The sequence below is a fragment of the Lepidochelys olivacea genome (genome assembly GCF_965140295.1).
Source record: "Lepidochelys olivacea isolate rLepOli2 genome assembly, chromosome: 14".
NCBI lineage: Eukaryota > Metazoa > Chordata > Testudines > Cheloniidae > Lepidochelys > Lepidochelys olivacea.
In genome coordinates, this window is record NC_140424.1 from 1,798,319 (window position 1) to 1,814,550 (window position 16,232).

Below are 16,232 nucleotides of genomic sequence, written 5' to 3' on the forward strand. Positions count from 1 at the left end.
TTCTCAAGGAAACAGTTCTAAGAAAAAAAATACATTTTTCATTAGCCTTGTTCTTGGAAATGGCAGAACCATTTTAGTTGCAACTTTCCAAAAATAGCCAGCCTGAGGCAGACACCCAGCATGGAAAATTTCAGTCTGAATAATTAACCAAAGTTTACCAAAGTTTTAAGCAACTGAAAACAGGGTCTTATAATAGAAAGTGTTAGTCATCCTTAACTATAGACATCACCATCAGCAATGTTCTCAGATGAAGCCCTCTGAGAGCATGTTAAAGGCAAAAGATTTACCCTTGATTGTCCACTACTCATGAGCTTTCCCAAACAAGTCCTAAAGTGTGGGCAAGGAGACATCCAGATTTACCATGCAGGGGACCCTGATTTGATGTTTTCACACTGGGAAGAGTCTGAAGGGTGGTCTAAGGGCCCAGAAATCAGTGCTCTCCACTGCCTTGCAGGAGACCTAGATTTGAAGCCCAAGCCTTAGTGTACTTTTTGTTATTGTATGGTTGCTCATGAATACTGAATGACTGGCACTGACTTTAAGTGAAAAAAGTATTTGTTTTGGTAACAAAACTGCACCCATCTACAGAACAACATGGATTTTACTGCTATCAGACTCTAAACCTCTGAACCTTGACAAAGTCCCTTCAAATCTCCCATTCGGACACAGCTGAATGCAGGCACCATTAATGCGACATTCTTGCAGAATTATTAAAAACCAGTAAACAAGGAGGGTGAGAATTCCAGAGATCCTGCAAACACAACCACACAAACATTCAAAGCAAAGTGTGTTCAACACAGGACTAATTATGCAAATTAATCATTGGTAAATCAGGTAGCTTTTTATTTATTTAAATAGCAACCCAGCAGAATACGTGTTGTGTAAGGAAAGCTGTGAATTTGCTCTATTTATTCTGATAAGAAATGTTTAGTAACACGTTGCATGATCCAACCTCCCCTCATTCTCTTTCAGATTAAATTTTAAATTGATTTGCTGGTATCATACCGTTCATAGCTCTCAGTGTGTCATTGCAGCTAATGAACCATGCCAGCAACACATTTATAACCCTCTATTCGCCTTTTCCATCAGGAAAGGAATTTTTTTCTCCTTTGCACTGAAGTTCTAAAACTTAAAGAGAGAGAGCGCGAGCAAGCAGTTCTATCTACTGAAAGCTGTGGTTTAATCCCTACCATGGGGATGGGCTAGGGTAGAGGTGGCAGGGGGGAGAGAGAGAGCGCGCGCGCCCTGTATGCTTTCCCTGAGTCTGAGTGGTCTCTTTGGCCTCACTGACACTATCCTCACAGCAGGGCTTCAGCTAACCTGGCTTCCAACACACTCTGGGCTGACTCAGGTGGATGGAACCAAGCTGTGGCTTGAGCTAAGCTCCTACCCAACACCCGTTATAAAACATGCCTTTAATGGGGTTTGCCAGCCAAACCCTGTAGGGAACTGTGTCTAAAGACTGCTGCAAAGCCAACATAGGGAGAGGTCTTTTACCCAGTTTCACACCACCAGTGTTCTGTTGCTCCCTCTGCAACGAGTGCAGGATTCCAACGTGGCAGGGATGCTCAAAGTGGGCTCAAGGCAGCTACCAGACACAGTCTAGGATGCAGAGACCATTACTCCGCAGGAGTTTGTTTCAGATGACAGGGGCAAGCAGGTAGACATAGCCACTGTTTGGTTGGGCTGGGGGTACTATTGGCCAGCTAGGAGGGCATGCAACAGGAACCACTGCTGGTGAGCACATCTTCTATTGTTGGAAGCCCAGCTGTTATCCCCACCCTTCAGGGACTCTGGTTTTGAAAGCCTTCAGCATCACCTCTTCCATGTGTCACATTAGCAGGGCCCTACCAAATTCATGGCCATGAAAAACGCATCATGGACCCTGAAATCTGGTCTCTTGTGTGCTTTAAGCCTACACTACACAGACTTCATGGGGCAACCAGCATTTCTGAAATTGGGGGTCCTGACCCAAAAGGGAGTTGGCGGGGGGGTGTCACAAGATTATTTTAGGAGGGTCATGGTATTGCCACCCTTACTCACCCTTACCCACCCAATGCACAGCTACAGACTAGGGACCGAATGGCTCGGCAGCAGTTCTGCGGAAAAGGACCTAGGGGTGACAGTGGACGAGAAGCTGGATATGAGTCAGCAGTGTGCCCTTGTTGCCAAGAAGGCCAATGGCATTTTGGGATGTATAAGTAGGGGCATAGCGAGCAGATCGAGGGATGTGATCATTCCCCTCTATTCGACATTGGTGAGGCCTCATCTGGAGTACTGTGTCCAGTTTTGGGCCCCACACTTCAAGAAGGATGTGGATAAATTGGAGAGAGTCCAGCGAAGAGCAACAAAAATGATTAGGGGTCTGGAACACATGACTTATGAGGAGAGGCTGAGGGAGCTGGGATTGTTTAGCCTGCAGAAGAGAAGAATGAGGGGGGATTTGATAGCTGCTTTCAACTACCTGAAAGGGGGTTCCAAAGAGGATGGCTCTAGACTGTTCTCAATGGTAGCAGATGACAGAACGAGGAGTAATGGTCTCAAGTTGCAGTGGGGGAGGTTTAGATTGGATATTAGGAAAAACTTTTTCACTAAGAGGGTGGTGAAACACTGGAATGCGTTACCTAGGGAGGTGGTAGAATCTCCTTCCTTAGAGGTTTTTAAGGTCAGGCTTGACAAAGCCCTGGCTGGGATGATTTAACTGGGAATTGGTCCTGCTTTGAGCAGGGGGTTGGACTAGATGACCTTCTGGGGTCCCTTCCAACCCTGATATTCTATGATTCTATGATTCTGCGCTGCAGCCTTCAGAGCGGGGCGGCCGGAGCGGGGCGGCTGCCGCCTGAGGGCCCAGCTCTGCAGACAGCACCAGACCAGGCCACCCTGACTTCTGCGCTGCTGCTGCTGGCGGGGGCTCTGCCGTCAGAGCTGGGCTCCCGGCTAGCAGCCGCTGCGCTCCACCTGCCCAGCTCTGAGGCAGCGCCACCCCCAGCAGCAGCGCAGAAGTACGGGTGGCCGTACCGCAACCCCCCTACAATAACCTCCTGGACCCTCTCCCCCACAGCTCCTTCCTGGGTCAGGACCCCTGCAATTACGACATCCTGACATTTCAGATTCCAATAGCTGAAATCATGACATTTACCATTCTAAAAATTCTATGACCATGATTTTTACCCAAATGGGCTGTGAATTTAGGAGGGCCCTGCCTATTCGGTGTGCACTTTGCATAAAGCATAATCCAGCAGCAAAAGGGCTACATGCGTCAAACTAGTGCACACAACCTGGGCAAACTGGAGGACCAGGTGTCTGCTGTATTCCTATTGACTTGAAGGGGCTGGGAACAGACAAGAGAGGTTACATTGTAGCACATACAGTTCTAATTTCCATCTCTGTTTAATTAACTAATTTAAGCGTGGGGCTGGGAACAGCATGCCACTTTGACAGCAGTTCCACAGTTGTGCTCCTCTCTGGAATTTATTTGTGTGTGTAACAAATATGAAGCACTTTGTTAAGGGGATCCACATGGTTGCTTCAGGATTCTTCAGGCTCCGCAAATCACTGGACTTGTCAAGTCCACCAGCAGAACCTCTAGCAGTCCTGTACTCCAGAGGGCCAAATATCCTACCCAAGATTCCTATTCACTCCAGCCTCAGAGACCAGGGGCCTCTCCATCCTCATTGCAATTCCCCAGTGGTCCTGGATTCAGAAAGTTAGCCACCGTCCCCAGCCTGGAATAAATGAGTCCAACATCCACACAGCCCCTCCCACCCCCAGCATGCCCTGGATTCCTCAAGTCGTTGCTCTCAAACACAGAAAGCAAACTCCTCCCTCATCTTGGGTTTGGTCTCTGGCTGGTACTGTCCTGTGGCCTCCATGCAGAATCCGCTGCCTGTTCTGGGAGAGTTTCCTAGTAGGCAGTGGGCGTGGTATAAACTGTCACCTCCAAAAAACAAGAGTTTGGAAGCATAAATCTCTCCTGTTTCAGAATCCAGTGATTCCCAGCAGCTAATGGCCTGGGCTGGAGATGGTGGTGGGATGGAGATGAGCAGTGAAGGTGGCAATCCCTCTGTACACATTGCAGGAAGACTGCACTTAGCTGATGAGCTGAGGGCCCCTTCATTCTGAATGCAGCCTTTCAGGAATGGAGAGACAACTCTATTGGGGGAACAAGAGCTAATTAAATTTACTGGGATCACTGAAGAGGAAATTATTTAATATTCTGTATGGAATTTAATATCTGAAAGCATGAATGGCCTTGTTTCATCACAGATCTGTTCCTTCCTAACAGCTGGATTTACATTTCATATCTAGACCTCTTGCTGAGGGCCAGGAAGCGGGGTTGCTGTCTGAAAGGACCAGTGCTGTCAGAATCACAGAAAGATACAGAGGAGAACAGGGAAAGGCAGAGCTCCAATGCCACCAAGCTTCTTGCAAGCACCTGGGATTGACTGTGTGGGATGCCCCAGCTACTCCTAATGGATCATCCCAGCTTAATGATCTAGAAGGGGAGCAGTTCTTATGGTCTCTGCCAATTCTCCTAGGGGAAAATTCCTTCCCAGTCCTAATTCAGATCACTACTTTCACACTGAGCATTGCTCGAGAATCACTGTGAACCAGATTGTGACCCCCTTACTCCCATTGGAGAGCACCTATTCACATTAGTATGATCATTATGGTCAATGGGATTACTCAGAAGAGTAAATACTCACCAGTGCAGCTAAGAGGTTCCCAATCTGGCCTTATATAATTAAAGCATCTGACCCTAGATACAGGTGACGTTCAGTTCAATTGTCCACTTTTTTTGCATTGAATCAGAAGTGGATTCTGGGATCAAAGAATACCAAACCTCAGACAACAAAAGCCCTTACATACATTTAGTCTGCTCATTGGGTACTGAATTTCCAGCAGTGTCCCTGTTGCTGCTAGTTACCCAGATCTAGGTACCATTTGCACAACAATTAGATGTCCCACAGCCACCTCTTCTCCAAATGCCATAGGATTTCAGGTCTTCACATAGTCATCCTAGCAGAGACCCTCTACCCTATCCCTGGGACTGATTTTGTCGCTCTTCTCTGGATCTTCTCCAGCAGCCTCATGGGGCTAAGGTGTCCAGAAGTGGGGCCAGCCTCATGGCCTGTGCAATGAGGTTGTCACCTCTCATCTCATTTATAATAATCCTTTTGATACAGCTGAACAATATATCCCCATCCCGATGTCATCATTCATTTGAATCCTTGTGCGCCTTTCATTAGCAGCACGTTCCAATTCCGTGCACAGGACAGATTGTGCTTCTCAACATCATTCGGCAGCCTTTGTATCACTTGATATTTGCTGTTGAATTTTAGCGATTTCCTAGATTGCTCCCCTAAATATTGGTTATTCCCCCAACCTCGACAGTACAGCCAAAATACCACCATGCTCTGCCAGGCGGCGCCTCCCAGCTTGAACCTACACGCCACAAGGACAAACTTCAGGGCACTTCTGCCCCCCTCAGTAACTAATGGGTTTTATGAGGCAGCCTAGATGGGGATCCTCAGCTTTTACCTCTTCACCCTGAGTTCAGTCACCTTGCCTCCCTACCCCCACCCACGAGTTACTTGCATTTCTTGCCACCTTCTCCCAAGGCCAAGAGCTGCTTCCACTGCCAGTCACTAGGATCTGCGTGGGCTGAAAGCACTGAACAGCACACCTACGCCCCCAGAGACCGCCTGGAATGCTCCGAGCTCCTCACGCTGCCACTGACTTGCAGGAGCAATTTACTGTTCACCATTTTAGCACAAAATACCCACTTCAGCTCTTCTCTGCAGAAACACAGAGCAGTTTCTGGTGCTATAAGGCATCTGCCGTGACCTGTCTTGCGGCCTCTCTCAGAAGTGCAGTAAGGTGATAACATTTACTATAGAAAAAGTCATTATTCCATGCTCCCTAGGGGCCTCCCAGGTGGATTAACTCTCTTTGCAGCCCTGACACAGCCAGGTGGATTCTCTCCTGCTTCGTGCACCGTTGGCAGAACCATCAGCTGACTGGTCCGTACAGGGCCTGTATTACTGGTGAGGGCGTTAGTGGCAGAAAACCCCCAGCTGCAGGTTCAGGCTGCATTTGGAGTCTGCAGGACTGGGAAGGCGACAAGATGGGGTTTTTTTTCTGGTTCTTCGCTTGTGCTGTTAAAAACAAAGTCACTCTCCTGCCCACCCGGATGCTGACCAGGAGAACTTCCACCCCGACTATAGAGCCGATCCGTGATAACATAGCGAACTTTCTGAAAGATACACTCTAGCCCAAGGGAGCTTTGGGGGAGGTACCCACAGGCAAGGGCCACGCACGGAGCCCTCTGCTCCCCTGCCAGAGGCTGCAGGGACGTGGTGCCGGCCACTTCTGGGAGTGGCAAGGGCCCGCGGTGCCACGGGGGTGGCAATCCCACGGCCCGGATTCAAAGCCCTGAGGGGCCGGATCCGGCCTGCAGTTTGCCCACCCCTGAACTAGTCTAATGATACATGAATCACTGCACGGAACCCAATGGCCTGTGTTACGCTTCTGGCCTTATGAATCTATGCCACCTTGCACGGACAGCACATTTCATCTGGGGGCCTCCAGGTGCTTTGCCTCACAGTCTCCCCTAGGAGACAAGACATATTATCATCCCCATTTTATAGGTGGGAAAACTGAACCATGACACAGTGGAGTGACTTGCCCAGATCGCACCGTCTGTGGGAAAGCTAGGGACAGAACCCACATTCCCTGACTCCAAGTCCCTTGAGCCCAGCACAATATTACATGCACATGGAGCCATGGTCTCAAACTTTTGTACTACTGACCCCTTTCACACAGTTAGCCTCTGAGTGCGACCCCCCCATACATTAAAAACACTTTTTTACATTTAGCGCTATTAGGAATGCTGGAGGCAAAGTGGGGTTTGGGGTGGAGGCTGACAGCTCGTGACCCCCCGAGGGGTCACAACCCCCAGTTTGAGAACCCCCGGCCTAGAGCGTCTACACTATAACACTGGAGGCACGTGCACTGACCGTGCACAGAACAGAAGCATACGCAGTATACTGTATATCTGGGAACGCTCCCATAGCCTCAGGAGCTGCAAACTACCCCAAGAGAAAACCTGCAAAAAGCACAGACCTTACAATGGTGATCTTGGGCTTTTTGCCTTTATGGCTACCTGCTTCTCTCTCCCCCTTTTGCCCTGATACTGTCTCTGTCTCTCCTACATGAGGACAATGATGAATACAGAAGCAAAATTACTGCTACTTATGTCACCAATACCTTCAGCTAATTCCTGTAGCTGCCAGCGAGGAAGCAGTAATACCTCTGCAAAAGACAAAGTAATTATTTCTAAACATAGTTCCTGTTCCCCACCCTGTCACTGTCTAATGTGGTGAAACCCTGGTCTATTGTCAAGGTCCCTCTCTAACTAGCAGGGAAGGAGAGCAAGAACTGCTGAAAACTAATTTGATGGCATCAAGCAAACAAACAAAAAAAAAGATACCCCAGTCTTATCAGAAGCCCAATTTCAGAGGCAACACTAGAGCCCTGTTCACCAGGCTTCTGGAGTTTGAATACATCACAAAACTGCTCAGTGGGGATGCAGACCAAGTAGTGTTTCACTTACAGGTAATGGGGGCAAACCTATGGCCTGGAGAGAAGGACTTAGATTAGCAGCTGCCTGTTAGCAAGGGATAAAAGAGAAAGAGAAGAAGAAAGCCGAGACCTCCCTTCCCACTCTCTGGATAGACTTGACATGGAAGCTAAGCAGTAGCAAGAGAAAGTCCAAGTCACAGGGGTCCTATGCTTTGGTTAGTCCATTCCTGAAACAAGCCTTCTTTAAGCAGGTTCCACACAGTAGCACAGTGGGAAGAAATCCTTGGGCTTTGGAGTTTGTTTTCAAATACAGACAGCAGGTGAGGGCCATTTGGGATAAGTACTCCTTTTCTTTTTGTCCTCTAGCATGTTACCATCTCCTCTGCCTAGGAAGAGCCATTCCTTTGTGACCAGCAGGATACATTCCTGTTATGCAACAGAAAGACATCTTAAAGACAGCACATTGTTTGATTCATTCCCACCTTCTCCGCATGCATGTAGGAAAGGAAGAGTGCTCCAAAGGCTGAACAGGGCACTGCATTGCTTGGTGTGATCAGGACAGTACCAAATGCTGGCTTCCTCATGAGCCTGGGGAATGATCAGCTGCACCAAATTAAGCTTTGGCCCTTCGTTCTGGGCTCCATTTATTGTTCAAGTGACAAACTCACAAAAGTAAAGCAAACCTTGTATCTGGGGCTTTCTACCCCATCACAGCAGCCATGGTTCACAACCTGGAGTCTCCCTCCTGCTGGGACCGCTGCAGGACCTGTCCCTTTCTGGAGCTTCTCCCTGCAGTTCCCTTCACCAGGGTCACTTGCTGGCTTTAATAATTGCTTACTCCCTTCCTAGCTGGGTCTGATAATTGTCCAGGGCTGGCTGGTCCCAGGCCTCTGGCTCTTAAAGGGGCAGGCCACCCTCTTACAATAGGCCTGCTGAAGGTGAAGATAATGGCCAAAGAGTAATGTCTAAGCCAGATGGAAAGGGCAGCTCCACTAGAGACAAGGGGTGGCTATACTGGGTTGGCAGCAGCCTGAATGGATGCAGGGGCTAGACAGAGTGGCGGTGGGGGGCACATGTTTCAGACTTCATGGGAACAACCAGACAAGGTTCCTGATCTTTTCCATATTTCTCCAGAAGGACGCGGAGGGTGGGGTGGAAGACAGAGTCCCTGTCAGTGTGAGATCTGGGCTGAGGAGGATGTTGTACACCTGGCAATGGCTCAATGGAACCCACATTTGTACCATGTGCTGCTTGGAGCCATTTTCAGCCTCTTGCTTTATGCATAAATGATTCCTGCTTCAGGTGAATAATGAACTTGGTCAGCAGCAGGGTGAGAATTCTGTGGGCTCTTAGCCATGTGACCAGGAGAGAGAAGATGGTTGGGTCCAATTATTGCACGACCCATCTGGTTCATGTTTACTGTAATATCAGAGAGACAAGCACAGCGTCAGTGAACACTGAAGGGAGAGATGGGCCTCTGCAGCACGTCCATTCAAAGGTCTTCATAACTCTCCCTTCATCGCTTGTGACATCCCAACAACAAACTCAACAACAACCAAGTGTGATGTCACAAAACAAAGGATGAGGGGCTTAGATAGGAAATCAGCAGCTGCTGGTGAGCTTGTAAAAAACAAAAGATCCTGCATTCACAAAACCCAAACGAAGGCAGAGGCAAGAGAAATACAGAAAATATAGGCAGGAATCTGAGCTCTCCCTAAACCACGCACTTTCAGAGCTGGCCACAATGTGTCAGCTGCTCTTTAATTTCTGGGCTCATCTGCTTCAGCAAAAAAATGCTCTAGCACTCTATCCAGATGATTATAACATGGCACTTTCTTACCATTTCATCCCCACACATTGTACGTTCATTCCCAAGTGGATACACAGGGTGTCCTGTGCAGTCTCTAGAGCACTAGACATTATTATACCGTGGTGCACTTTAAAGGAACTAAAATAGCAATAAAATGGCAAGGAAAATGGAATATGGAACATAAAGAGCAGAAAGAATGTAAATCAAGTAATTAGCAAACTGTGACTCCCATGTACTTGCAAAGTGGCTGATCACCACTTTCTCAGCAACACAGTCCCTAGGGCAAAGGGGCTCTTCTGGCAGCAGAAGCATGGTCTGGTATGCAAATCCCCCCTGGGTGTGGTGTCACCCCGCTTTCCAAGCTACCAGTTTGTGCCCACTTTATGGAGGAGCAGAGGGGTTGAAAACACTTCGTGCTCTTAGGAAAGTGACAGATGAAACCTTGTGCTGACGGCAATGTGGGCTACATTCTGCTGGGTTTGTAAACAAACGGAGACTTGAGTGTTCATAAAACGAAGAGAATGAGCACTGCCTGAAGCCAGACGTAGCGTGGGCAAGGGCTTTCCTAGCTTCCCCCGGACACCCCTCTCTGCTAGGGTACCTCAGTCCTGACCTGTTCCATGCCTGGTCTCTCCACCACACAGTTTCTCCAATTCACCAGTCCTGGCCACTGCACACATACATCTTCACATACACCTCGATTTTGCCCTGCAGCTCCTGCTATTATTCCAGTGCTGGGCTCTCTGCACACAGCTGATCAGGTATACCTTGATCCTGCCCTGTGTCTCCCCCTACAACCCCAGTTCTGGGTTTGCCCAAGGCTAATTGTAACAGCTTTGTGGTGCCGGTAAATGTCCACTGCAAAGTCAGTTACGGGTCAAATCTGATCCGTTTGCAGTGTAACCTCTAGGCCTCCAGGGGTTAAGGTGAGTAACATCTTAGGGCCTGATCCCGCAAGTTGCGGAGCATGCTGGCTCCAGTCCAGTAGCACTTACGAATGTGCTTCATTCTAAGCAAGTGAGACAGCGAGTGCTCAGCACCTTGCACAATTGAATCCTTAATCCCCTTAGTCATCAGCATGCCCTGTGATTTCTACTCCCTCCCGACGAACTACTCCAATGGTGAGATTCTTTCCCCCCCCAGTCACCGTGCAGACTCCTGTCAAACTTCCAGCAGCCCATTTCTCGCAGCCATGAGCATCACACGCCTCCCACCAGCTCTGGGGCATGAAAGGCAAAGTCACATGAACCCGGTGTTTTGGGAAAGAGGCTCACCCTCAGGTGTCATTCCCAGGACAGAGCCGAGAGACTTGGCTTTTTCGGTGACCAAGGAAACGTCTAGGGAACTGGGGCAAATAGTACTAGGGGAACCCCCCAAACTCTATTGCCCCAGGGCTAGAGGAGTCAGGCGTTGCCAAAAATGGCAACCCCTTAACGTTCACAAACATGAGAGAGAAGGAAGCGGGTGAAAGGTCAGGGGGAGGGACTCCCTTAGCAGGTTTCAGTGAATTGCTAGTGCACCGATTGGGTATTTTCTCTTTCTTGGAGGGTTTTGCCCTCACGCCCATCACCATCACATCAGAACGTCTGATACTGACGTGTCCCAGCCCTGTCTTCTGGAGCCCCAAAGGGAGCAAAGCGATCACGCCCCTGCCCACTTACCCTGAACTCAAAATAACACTAGGATGGGAGCGGGGTAGGGCGTGAAGCAACCACAGAATTAAGCAGAGTGAAAGCAGGACCCCAGCCATGGTCAGAATGAGCAGATACCTGGAGGGAGCTGCACAGCTGGGTGACCTACAAATCCACCATTGATGGGATATTTAACAATTGTGTTACTATGGGTTATATACTGAAACTCTCTTGGCTTTCATGCAGAATGGACGGTGCAAAGCAACCCCCACGCTCTGGAGGAAAGCCCGACTTGCTGGCCTCAGATTTCAGAGAATCTCCCATGACCTGACTAAAACTCCATGTGAAGAGAAAGAATTAACAGTCGTACTGAGCACATCCTTTCAGGCAGGGTGCTCCCAAAGCCCTGTCCCTGCAGGCTCTGGGCTGGGATCACTGGGTAGAGGAGATTTCCTGCTTCGGTTGTTCCATGTCTTGGGTCAGAATCTGGAGGGACCTTCCCAGCATCTTACACTGCTGACTGCCCAAGTTACCTAGACACTTTCTTCCTAATTTTCCCTTTCTAATCCCAACTGCCAGGGTCCTTTGTGAAAGCGACCATCCCACCACACCCCTCTCCTTCCTGAGATACAATCCCAGACTGAAGAGCAGGCACCAAACAATAACATTGGGGGAATACTGGGGGTACCCCAAATTGGGATGAAGTGACTTGACCGCCCAAGTCTGAATGTCAGGTGTGCTGCAGCTCAGGCCTGAGATGCGTTGGTTGAGCCATGGCTGGAGACCCTGGGATTGCACGAGCTGGAGGTGCGAGAGGGCAAGAATGAAACGCAATCACTCTCTTGCAGAAAACAGACTGAGGAGATGAGACAGATCTCACTGTCAGAATGAAGGAAAAGGTCCCAGTTTCTCACCTAATGGGCCACTCTCACTAGTGAAAGGACACTGACCAATTAATGCCCCTCCCCTCAGGCCCAAGGCAAGGAACATATTCAGCTAAAACTCCTTTATCTCCAAGATAGAAACTGTCCTTTAAACATGCACTTAAATAATATTTTATATCCAAATTACAGTAGCACTTCCTGTAATTAACAGCAACGTTTTAATTAAACATTGATTAGCCACTAATTAGTCTAACGATTAGTCACCTGGAGGAGGCAAAGCAAAATACTGGGGCTGCCAAGTTAGGGGAGGGTGAAGGCAAATAATGAAAGATTAGAGGCAGATCTAAATTCCATTTCCACCTCCCTCTGGGCCAAACGGTTCTGATTATTTTGATCCATTATAAATGATGCCCTCAATGTGAGTTTTTCTAATCATGGTGAGTCTGATGGAGTCTCAGGTGAGTGATGCAGGGAAGATGAGTTTATTCACTGTTCCATCAGATTTCACCTTGTTAATTCAACTAAAGAACCTTTCCATACTTGCAGAAGAATTAGTCTCTGCCTCCATAATGAAGTCATCTGGGGGGAGTTTAGTGTGCACGAACACACACGTCAAGTACAATGGGAATATCTCGGAGTGCACAGACAATAGGCAACATTTGACTGCCTGGGAGGAGAGGGTTCCTGCAGCCTGAACCTCCCTAGCAGGGGGACACAGACTTTACCGTTGGCTTCACTCCCATAGGGCTCTGGCTGCTGTCCCACACCATGGGCAAATCATCCCGCTGGGGGGAGCCCAATATGAATGGTGAGGTGGGGAGAGAGGCAGGGGAGCTCCTGTGGCTAGCTGCAGGCTGGGGAGGGGCACCCCCACAGTTCCAGTTGCTGTTTTGCTGGCAGTTTCTCAGTGGCTGGTGCCCCACGCTCCACACCCCTGGCAGCTGGTGCCCTGCCCAGACGGTGGTGCCCTATCCCAGCAGCTGGCACACAAGCTCCTGCCACTTCCCTGGACCTGGTGTTTTTGACCAGCCCTGCCGTGGCTGGAGGGCAGGACTGGGGAATCACACGAGTGGCCCCCTCCCCCAGCCTGCTGGGGGCATACACCGAGACACCCCTGTGCAGCCCCTGCATGCTAGCCCCAATTCGGGTGGCCACTCAAGCCGGCTGAGTGAAAGGAGGTGGGAAAAGGAGAGCTCCTCCGGCCTGCTCCCCACCCCTTGGCCTGATCTTTGTGATGCAGCAGCCCCTGCTCCCACCTCTGCCCTCTCCTGGCATGTGCGGGGGTGGTAGAAACATAGTCAGGTCCCTCTTTTACCTTCCCCAGGTATTGGGGGGTGTGTGGGGAAACACACATCCCCCCCCCCAGTGCCCTCCAATATGTCAATTGTGGGGGCCCTAGCCCCCCATCCCTGCAGTTCTGCCACCCCTGTTCCCTACTGCTCCAAGAGTGCTCTGCCTCAGTGCTGGAGCTGGGAGACCGTGGGTCTGACCCGGGGCTGGAGACACATGCGCTGTTCCAGGGCCCCAAATGCTGCGAAGACTGAGCGTGCCATTGGGGATACAGTGGCACGGGTCCGGCAACTCTTGGGCAGACACACTGCTCTTCAGAAAGAAAATCACCTGAGCCAAGCTTGCGTGCATTTCTCCCTCCGGGATGGCAGGTAAAGCTGGCAGACACTCACTGAAGGTAACCAGACACTGCTCGGCTGCTGCACACCCTTCTAGCGAGTAACATCACTTTGGGAACTTTGAATGGAAACCTGCTTCCTTAGGTTTTCTGCCAACACAAGCTCATGCCCTGGTGCGTGAACCTAGGGCTGGTCACGAGAGCTGAGCCAAACGCTCTGGTGTGTTACTGTAGGGCTCGTTGAAACTAATTCACCTACTTGTCACCTTTTCTACCACCAGGCAGAACCCTAGTCCAAGTCTCCCCTTGCCTTTGTATTGACAAGAAATGCAAGCTCAGGGGCCTGGAATGATCCCCCCTATGCTAAAGGGCAGAAGTAGCTTTCCTACATGCTGGATTCCAAGCCTAGCTCACCCTGGGCAGGCTGTATGAACGATGCCTTCCTAGGGTGGTTACTGGGTGAGTATCCAACCTCTCTGCTGACTCTGCAAAAGCCGGGAGGCTGACTGTCCCTAGTTCGTGGCATTTAGCAGGGCATCACCATTACGGAGACGTTTATTATCCTGTCATTCCCTTTTGTGCACTAATCCTATTTACCTGTGTTACTTATGCCTCAGGAAAGCTGGAAGTGAAGGTTATTAAAGTGCTTATGGCAGAACACTCCTCCATAGCAGCCACAGCCTGGTGCGCTCACTCGCATCTGCCCGCTGGGAACCCTTCCTGCAACGCTGCTGCCATGCCCAATGGGGGGTGGTAGAGCAAAGGGGCTCAGGTCCCCAGAAAACTATAGGGCTGGTCTTATGTCATTTCCCTTGTGAGGGAGGCATGGGTGCCATGGGCTGCTGCTGACACATTCCCCTAGTGTGTGCTAGGCAGTGAGTGAAATCCTCATGGGCATTCCCTGCCCGCCATCTGCTGCTGTTTCTTGGTCACCCTCTCAGGCAGGCCCTGGCAGCAGCTCCACCGACACCTTCTGTTCTTGTTAATGGTCTTTCTCCCCCACCCCCTTTTAGGGGCAGGCTTTGGAGGGGGTCAGGAATAAGGCCGATAACCAGAATGGGGCTGCAAGTTTCACTATGAAATGTGGGTGGCCGCTCTATAATTCCCAGTGTGGTGTGTATACAAACCTGAACAAAGCCTGTAGCAGGCCAGGAGCCTGCTGCCCCTTCTCTCGGAGCCTGACTTCACGGCACACAGAACCTTGCTAGCAGCAGTACTTAGCTCTGAAATTGCAGCTCTGCCGAACGCGCTCAGATGGGCCAGGCCCATTGTGCTGGGTGCTGTACAAACAGTGCTGCGGGGAGGGCAGAGCCTCGGCGTTAGGGGTTGGGTGCAGTGGCTGGCCTGCATTCCGGAGAAAAGTACATAAATGATTGAAACAACATCAGCAGCCTCCAGCCCAGACACAAGAAAAAGCTTGAGTGGATGCTGAAGCATGTGGGCCAAGGGCTTTCAAATGCAAGGGCTAGAGCCTAGATTGGTTGGACTGGTTTTGTCTCCCTGGCTAGGGGTGTGCGAGACAGAAAACCAGAAGAGGCCAGGAAGCCAAGCAGGCAGGAATGGAGAAGCTGCAGGCGCAGCCTGGAACGGTGTGTGGCCTTGGGAGAAACCTCGAGAAAGGCTTTGGCGGGGTGCCAGCAACAAGAGACTTGGAACTGTGAACAAGTTCACTGCCTCCTGTTTGGTTCCTCTTGTGTTCAGGGAAAGAAGACTTTGTCCAGTCTTCATAAACAAAGAACATTGCATCAAAGAAATACCTGACTCCATCATCAGTTTCTCCTCCTAACTGGAGCAAGCTACTAGACACTGAATTTTTGGCTAGCTGGTTGGGTCAAAATGGGGGAAAAAAAAACAAACAACAGTCCCCCAACTCTTACCATCTGAAAGACCAGATGTAACTGGTAGATGGAGTTGTGATGAATCTGGGAATTTTCATATTTTAGTGATGCCAGTGCATGCTTCAGTTTCCCTCTGTACTTTGTACTGCTATGCACTGATTGTAGAGACCAGGAAATGTGAGGTGTTTTGTCACATAACCATCCATTCATATTGCCCCAGACAGCTAAGGGCTGACTGGGACCAGCCCATATCAATGGAAACAGAAACAGGAACCCAAAGGACTGGACACTTGGTACCTGTCAACAGTAGGCTCCCAGGTTGGCTGGATGGAGCACTGTGAACTCAGCAGCGTTCTGCAGCAGGAGGACAATAGGCAGAAGTGACAGGTGGTGATAGGGAAAGTGGGACGCACAGAGATGCAGAGTCTTATGGGACTGAGAAAAAGGGACAGAGAGAAGAAAACCAGGATGGTTCCCACAGCAGCACGAATCACAGGATTCCTGGCATGGCCAGCATGGATCATGTCTTAACCTTTGCTTCTCTGGGCTAACCTAAGGACTTCCCAATGCTCTGTGCTAGCTGACTGATAAACCCCACTCTGTTTGGAAAAGGCTGCCTGGGGCCACTGCCAATTCTTGGTAAGATGCACCAATTTCTGAGGGGGGTAAAAAGTCTCCTCCCAGGAGTCTAGCTCAGCTGGCCTCACGGAGCAGAATTCAGGGGAGAAACAGGAGTGCTGGAGCCCAGAGGCTCAACCTCCGAGGTGCGGAGGGGTGTGGAAGCCCTCTGGGGTCTGGCTCACTGACAGGGCACCTCCAAGAGACCATCTAGAAGCTGGAGCATAGCGAGGGTTGCCA